This window comes from Brassica napus, chromosome A3, assembly GCF_020379485.1.
Source record: "Brassica napus cultivar Da-Ae chromosome A3, Da-Ae, whole genome shotgun sequence".
NCBI lineage: Eukaryota > Viridiplantae > Streptophyta > Magnoliopsida > Brassicales > Brassicaceae > Brassica > Brassica napus.
The window spans coordinates 36293202-36301798 of NC_063436.1; the positions used below are offsets into that span (position 1 = coordinate 36293202).

General features: G+C 36.5%; 1 pseudogene; it reads left to right on the plus strand.

The window, feature by feature from the left end:
• The first annotated feature begins 384 nt into the window (after positions 1-384).
• LOC106427189 lies at positions 385-7080 on the plus strand (annotated as a pseudogene).
• Positions 7081-8597: the final 1517 nt, after the last annotated feature.

Genomic DNA, 8597 nt, shown 5'->3' on the forward strand with positions numbered 1-8597 from the left:
CACTCAAGTGGAAAGAGTCGACTACAATGAGATATTTGCTAGTGTTGTGAAACATGTATCCATTCGGATACTGTTATTATTTGTGGTAAACTTTGACACTGAACTAGAGAAAATGGATGTTAAGACTGTGTTCTTACATGAAAGTCTAGACGAGACAATCTACATGGAACAGCCTGAGGGGTTCATCAAGAAAGGATACGAAGGAAAATTTTCCTTATTGAAGAAGTCTCTCTACGGGCTAAAGCAGTCTCCTCCCAATCTCCTCGCCAATGGAACTTGAGATTCGATTCATCAAGGAAAAATTATTCACAAGGTATATTAAGGATCTTGTGTATTGGAAAAGGAGCAGAAGAGAGCGTATATATCCTGTTATATGTTGATGATATGTTGATCGCAACTAAGGATAAGAAGAAAGTATCAAAACTCAGCTACTCGGATAAAGAGTTTGAGATGAAACATTTGGGATCAGCTACTCGGATACTTGGAATGGAAATTTACAGGGACAAAGAGAAGGGAATTCTAAAACTATCTGAGGAGAGATATGTAAAGCAAATTCTGAAGACTTTTGGAATGGAAGAGAGCAAGCCAGTGGTTACTCCAGTTGGTTCTCAGTTCAAGCTGAAAATTTTGACACCAGAAGAGTAGGAAAAACAGAAGAACTTAACGGATTATGCTCCCTATGCAAGTGCAGTGGGGAGTTTAATGTATGCGATGATTGGAACTAGACCATAATTGGGTTTTGCTGTTGGTCTAGTGAGCAGATTTATGTCTAAACCGAGTCGAGAACCTTGGGAAACTATTAAGTGGATCATGTGTTATCTTCAGGCAGCTTCATAAGTTTGCTTACACTTCACTAAATCTGATCATTTCGAGGTGGAGGGTTTTAGAGATTCAGACTATTCTACTGATCGGGATAAGAGAAGATCTGTAACTGGATATGTGTTCCAAGTTAGTGGGAACACAATTAGCTAGAGATCTGCTCTGCAGCATGTAGTATCTCTCTTTACTACAGAGGCCGAGTACATGGCTCTCTCAGAAGCTAGGAAAGAGGGATTATGGTTGAGGGAATTTTGCTGTGAATTGGGGTTCAATTCTCAGTTTTTCAGACTACATTGTGACACACAATGTGATATATGCCTAGCTAAAAATGCAGTGCATCATGAGATGACTAAGCATGTCGCAAACAAAATTAATTTCATCAGAGATATTGTGGATTTCGGTCTAGTCATGATTCACAATATTCACACTATCCTAAATCCAGCACACATGTTGCCTGGAAATGCATTTGAGGAGTTGCTCGTAACGCTCGGGGTCGTCGCCTTATCGAGCTGAAATGTACTCTGAGATGGTTCTGTTGTTTAGCCATTTCATCAGAGGGAGTACGTGAAGAAACCGAGAACAAAAGTGTTAGTATTTTTTTCATGGATAAAAATAAGCTGACTAATGAAATAAAAGAGTTTGGAGACTTAGTTTGTGGTTACTGGATGTTCCCCAAAGAGGTTCAAATGCTCGTTATCTTTGGAAGTCAATGGTTACTCCGGAGGTTACTAGTTATCAAGGATAATTGATACAGAGTTCAAAGCCAAAGGGAAGAAGCTTCTTACAGATTTCAAGAGCAGTTTGTTGAGGCTGAGGTTCAGCTGGTGTTGGAGGATCAAGAAATTTGAAGTCTTTAGGAAGAGTCAGAGTTGGAGATCGTATCATTTCGGTATCGAAAATGAGCAGATATGGACTTGCAATGAGCTGAGGTTCAGGACTGAGTTTGGGTTCTAGAGGCGGTGGTAGTGGTTCGTCATTTGATCCGCAGTGTCCAGTGGAGTCAGTGAGGCTGTGCGGAGGTGTTTCAGACATGGTTTCGGGTTGTCGAAACGAGTGTGCTTTCGGCAGGATTTTCTCTGTGTTTGACCTAAACATCAAGGTAGAGATTTGTGGATGCTGTATCGTTTTGGTCTTGGACCACAACTGGGCTTATCATTTTGTGTGAAAGACGAAGAGAAAGAGTTGGCCCGAATGAAGCCTACTCGGTTATAAGCTTATGCTGAGCTGGAAGAAAGTTTGTTACAGTGGGAACCGCAAGTAACAAACTTCATCGTCTTCTTCATAAAGCATTTGACGAGTTACAGAGCATTCATCGATTCGAAACAGAGAGAAAGCGAGATACAGAGCGAAGAGGTTAAAACTGGGAGAGAAAGTACGATCAAGATAGAGAGATCCTGAAGTGCTTATAGCTCTTGAGATCAACGTCCTTTCTCCGGTTCAGGCTACTGGTCTTCGTAGTCGGAAGGCTCAGAGGCAGACAGTGAGTCATCCTCGTCGTAGTCGCTGTGATAGTCTTCTCCGGTGTACGTCTTGTGTATAAGCATGTAATAGGTGCACAAAGAGCAAACCGACATTCTCTTTTCTTGGTATGGGTTAAGCTCTCTGCTCCTCCTAAAAGAGATGGTAGTGTGTACTTCATGTATGTTTCATCAGATAGCTCTGAGTTACTTAGGTTTCAGATTAGGTTTGATAGTGTGGTAAAGCATTTCAAATGGAACAAATATGCCAGGAACTGTAATTTGCTTCAATTAAAACCTAGCACGGAATGCGAGAAGTATAACCGTTGCGGTAATTACAGTGTTTGTGATGAGAGAAAAGAGTTCGATTTTGGTAAATGTAGTTGCATCAACGGGTTCGATCTTGTGAATCAGAACCAGTCGGCTGGCTGCAAAAGAAGAGTTCCATTGAACTGTAGCCAGAATGTGAGAGAAGGCGAGTTCAGGGAGCTAAGGGGAATAAAGTTTCCTGAATTTGGATCGGTTATTTTCCTTAGCAACTCAGAGGCTTGTAAAGATGTATGCGTGAGAGATTGCTCCTGTAATGCTTATGCATTTTTTAGAGGGGTTGAGCATGGTGGACAGTCTATCAACATCCGGATAGCGGAATCTGAACTAGGTTTGCAGAATGTTTGAGAAGTCGTAATACATTTTGAAAGATTCAAACATAACTAATCGTTAGATATTTTGATTTGTTTTGTTGTGTGAGTAGGTGGGAAGGGAAACTCGAAAGTATGGATCATTTTTTTTCACCATAGCCTCGACCTTCTCTCTCTAAAGTATATCCTCTGACCTCTCTCTATAAGATCTGTTCTTGGTTTCTTTCCGATCACCGGCTCCGGCTGCTCTCTTAGAGTCGGAGTCGGATTTTCTTTTGCTTTCCGTGACTGAGAGAAACTTTTGATCGGTACAATCTTCTTCTAGGCGTCTTCGGTTAGATCTTAGATCTATCTGTGCGGATCTGATTCTCTATCCAGTATCTTTAGCCTTTTGTTGTTGCATGTATGTCTTGAGATTTCTTGGGTTCTTCTCTGGTTTCAATCTTCTGTCTCCTTGTCCTTTGCATGCGACAGAATCCGGAGTCGATTGCAACTGCTCCTTGTCATTTACCATTTGATCTGATCGAGATCTGCTTTTCGTCAAGCTTCAAGTTGGTGTTTAAAGTAGTATCCTCAGCGACATCGCCTTACCCGGTTTGAAGACTTGGAAATAGATTGTCCTGTTGTCTCCTGGGTCTTGAAGCTTTGTTCTCTATCCTGTTTGGGCTCTTCTCTATAGGAGGTTGCATATCTCAGTGGTTTGATCAAGCTTTGTCTCCATCGGTTTGTCTATTCCCAAGATTCTCTTTTAAAGTCTATATGCTAAATAATTCTTAATGTGTTCTCGATTTAGTTGATTGTCCCTTGATGTTCTTGAAGTTTGATTGTGCTTTGTTTGTCTCTCAGTTTATGTTCTTGTTTCATCTTGTCTCCCTCTTGTGGGCTAATGTTTAAGCTCTTGATGTAATCTTCTGAATCAATATAATCAATTAGTGTTTAAAAAAAAATGTCTCACTCACACATACTGTCTTGTTTTAAAAGGATTAAGTGCATAAGGTAAGTGATAATTTTTTTTTAAAGTGATAAATTTTTGTTGGTTGTGGAGTTGTCTTATCGTAATTTGTAATAGAATAAATCAGCATTAAAAAAACAGTATTCAATTGATTCATGATATGCAGCTATATTGTGGAGGAAGAAAGACTTTTCAGTTTTCGAAAAGGAAGAAAATAAAGATTACTCGGTTACGTCCTCAAGCTCGACAATCCAAGTTCTGGTAAGCGATCTACTTGACACATCCGAGTTGACAATTTTCACTTTCAACAGTGTAGCCTCAGCAAACAGGAAGATTTCGCTGAAGAAAACAAGCTTGGACAGAGCGAATTTGGTACTGTGTATAAGGTGAAACATTTGAATATTACAAGTAATATGATATCACTCAAATTACCCTAAGGAGTGATTTACTCTCTCAAATAAGAGGTCGAGTTGTAGCACTTTGGGATCAAATTCACAGGGAGCTAAGGCACACAATAGATATTTTTACTTATGTAGTGAAGCTAGGTTGAATGGTTTAAATGTAAATTAGCAGGGGTGAACAAGTAATATTGATTGATTGGGTTTAAGGACAGATATGGGCAACGTTAGACTTAGGGTTTTTATTCAGACAATCAGGATTATAAAGATATAGACTACTAAGAATATATGGATATCCTAGAACTCAAACAAATAAGAATGGTCAATCAACTTTCGTATATTTAGACTATCTATCGCCGGATCTAGGACATCAGCTGTCGCTTGTTGGTCCAGAGAAAGTGTCGATCGATTCCAACATTGGGGTGTCGATCGATACACCTTTCAGCCTGTCGATCGATGCAACTAATGAGTTGTCGATCAACGTTCCTTCCAGGGAGCGTTACGCACAGGTTTGACGTGTTCACTAGGTTAAAATAAATTAACTTCCGCTTGTTTCTAGCAATCCTAGCACAACCTAAACTATTTCAGACAAAGAATCAAACTTCTGAATGCGCCATAATGTCTATAAGCAAGACCCTAGTTAGCTACTCTAGAACACAAGCATTTAGAACAATTTAGTTGATTAATATCCTGACACTTAGCAATTCTATATTTTGGGTTAATCCCTCATGAATATCTGAACCCTAAATCTAACAAGATGAACTACTCAGACATGGCTAGGCAATTCATAACAACAAGATAAGAAAACTGTATAAAATAGAATAGAGTAAAGAAAGTGGAGTTCCAATCACAAATCTCTTAAGGAGTTATTGGATCTTCTCTCCAAACCTAAGACTCTAAGTATTTTGCTGTATGGAATGTAGAAAGTATGAAAGCGTCAGTTGCCTAAAACAATGGCAGAGCACATAAATATTAGGTTAAAATTCGTCAGGGGTAATCTGGTAATTGTTGTGAGACTTGGACTTTAAGTCGGCTGGAACCCAATCTGGCTTATGCGCGCTTTGCCGTCGATCGACACCACAGGGTGTGTGTCGATCAATTGTTGCCTTCGTCCATCGATCGATAGTCATGGTCGATGGTCAACTTCGGGTCTTTGTCATTTTCTCTCCAAAACCAAATCACTCCAAAACCTGAAAACATACTAAAAAGACTCCAAAACAACTATAATGTATTTTAAAACACCTAGGGTAAAATCTATGGTATATCATAATATTTATAAGACTAATGTTGGGTCATAGAGTTTTGATCTTAATATATAAAAGTTTGTGTTATGTTTTGAACAGAGAAACTTTTCTGGAGGAAGAGAGATCGCAGTCAAAAGGCTATCAGAAAAATCTAAGCAAGGACTAGAAGAATTCAAGAACGAGATCTTACTGATTGTAAAACGCCAACATTGAAATCTTGTTAGATTACTAGGATGTTTCATTGAAAACAACGAGAAGCAGAGTGCATGCCAAACAAGAGCTTGGACAGTTTCATTTTAGGTTTGTTTTCTTATAGAACAATTATAAACAAACAAATGTTTACATTTGGTGGATTGAGTATAAAAACTTATCTATGCATGCATGCACAGATGACAATAAATGAAGAAGTTTAGACCGGAGAAAACGATGGGATATCATTGGAGGAATTGCAAGGGGATTGCTATACTTGCATAGAGACTCAAGACTGCAGATCATTTACCATGACCCACAAGCTACCAATATCTTGCTGGACCGGGAAGTGAATCCGAAGATCTCAGATTTTGGTATGGCTAGGATCTTCAACTACCGACAAGATCAGGCCAACACGATCCGAGTCGTGGGCACATAGTAACTAACCGAACCTCTTTATTGTTTTCTCTTCTATATACAATGTGAAACTGTATCGATTTCTTATGGTTCTGATGTTGAAAAATTGTGTAGTGGTTAAATGGCTGCGGGGTATGCAATATTCTCATAGAAATCTGTTGTGTATAGCTTTGGAGTGTTAATACTGGAAATTGTAAGTGAAAGCAAGAACGTTAGCTTTCGAGGTTCTGAATATGGAAGTCTCATCGGTTATGTATGTTTCTCTTGATATTTAGTTTTGGTTTGGTTTGTTTTTTTCATTTCCAGAAACTTATGTTCTAAAGGACAAAAACTGTAGAGAATCTGAAAACTAGACTATACTTGCTCAAATGAGCTTTATTAAGATAGATTAGAGAGATTGAAGTAGCTTATTAAAGCTTTATTATGCAATGAAAGTAAGAAAGGAAATAACTTTAATTTGTCTTCAAGAACTAACAAGATCAATAGATTTCATAAATAAGTTTAAGGTGAGGCTGCTTTAAAGGCAGCCAAGGTTACATTTATGAATACTCATTACGCATATTTATATGAAACTTCTCTTGCAACAAACCCTAAACATATGTGCTAAATCTATTACATTGGGCTTGATAATTCTTCTTTGGGCTTCTGTCTAATTAAAACTTCAAGCGAAGAATTTATGGAGGCAAAGAAAGACCAAAGAGCTAATTGATCCAACGGTGAAGGACACTAAAGACGTAAACGAAGCAATGAGACGCATCCACATGGGGATGTTGTGTACACAAGCCTCGGTTATTTACGGACCAAATATAAGTTTGGTTTTGTTGATGTTGGAGAGTCGAATAATTCACCTTCCACGACCGAGAAAACCTACCTTCCACTCATTCTTTAAACTCCGGCGAGATCGTCGGCGGACAGGATGTTGCCACTGTCAACCATATTACTTTGACCACTGTCGTTGCTAGATGATGACTATTTTGACGAATTAGTTGTTCTTCCCTACGGTCTTTGACTTTTCATTTTTCTATGGAAGTTTCTTAGTTTTCAACTTTGTAAATAATAAAACCTACAAAATTACCTAATGTGATTAAGATATATATGGCAATTAATGATTTTAAATAATAAAGATTTGGTAACAATCTGTATATTTTCTATCATTTTTTCTTAATCATTTATTATTAACATAAATTACACAATTAGATTAATCATATAATAAAAATTTAGATTTTTTTTGTATATGTTGTAATTTGAATTTTTCAAAACAAGTATAAATTAGTAAAACTGTTAAAAGACTCACATAAATTTTTGTGATCAAGGTTTAATTTTTTTTTCTATAATAAGATACAATGATTATAAAATAATATGAATAAATAATTTTATTTTAATAGGTGTTTATGTTAATATATATTTCATATCGTTTAAATTACACTATACATCATATGAAAATACATACTTATATTGTGATATCTGCTTTGAGCATATATTGAAAAGTTAATATTTAAATTTTGAAATCTTCATTGTTTTTTTAAATGATTATAAATTATTGAAACCACTAAATATTTCACATAAAAAAATCTTTGGTTTAAAGTTTTATTACACAAATATGCAAATAATCATAAAATCATATGAGTAGAAACCTTATTTAATAAATATTCATATTAAAAGTATAATATATATATATATATATATATCTATGTTAATATCATTTAAATTTAATTATATATCTATGTTGATTGTTTTCATTTATTTACCCTAAAATGATTACGAATAAACAGGATCGATCGTTTGATTTATATGCGCACGCCAATTTATTACATAATAGTAATTGATTTCTTAGTTATTTAATATATAATTATTATTTTATTATTTCATAATGTGTGACGGTTTTATGCGATTTTTGAATCCCAGGATACAACTGTGATAAGACCGTTTCACAACACCCAAAAAAGAATCTACGAACTCAACTACTACGATAGACACTCGAGACACTTACTTTAAAAGATTAGAGAAGATCTAAGAGTTTTTTTTTTCTTTTCTAGTGAGAGAGAGCTTGGTATTTGTGTGAAAAGAGATGAAGAATGTGATGGAATGAGATGTTATAAATTTGTGAAGTGGGTATGGGTATTTATAGTGAATAAAAGCTTGGTCACCAAGTTGGCTAAACTTGGTCACCAAGTTGGCTAAACTTGGTCACCAAGTTGGCTTAACTTGGTCACCAAGTTGGCTAACTTGGCTAACTTGGCCACCAAGTTGGCTAACTTAGCCACTAAGTTTTTTTTTTTTTACATATAAATACCCAAAACTCAATTTACCCAGTCCATTGGCTTATAAATGAGCCCAATAAATGTCCATATCCATTCACATAAATTTTATTTTTACTCAGCCTTTAGAGCTTATAAAAACAAATTTCTATTCACACATCAAAATACTACTCAGCCCATTGGGCTTATGGTATTTGATCCAACAATCCCCCACATGAGAAATTA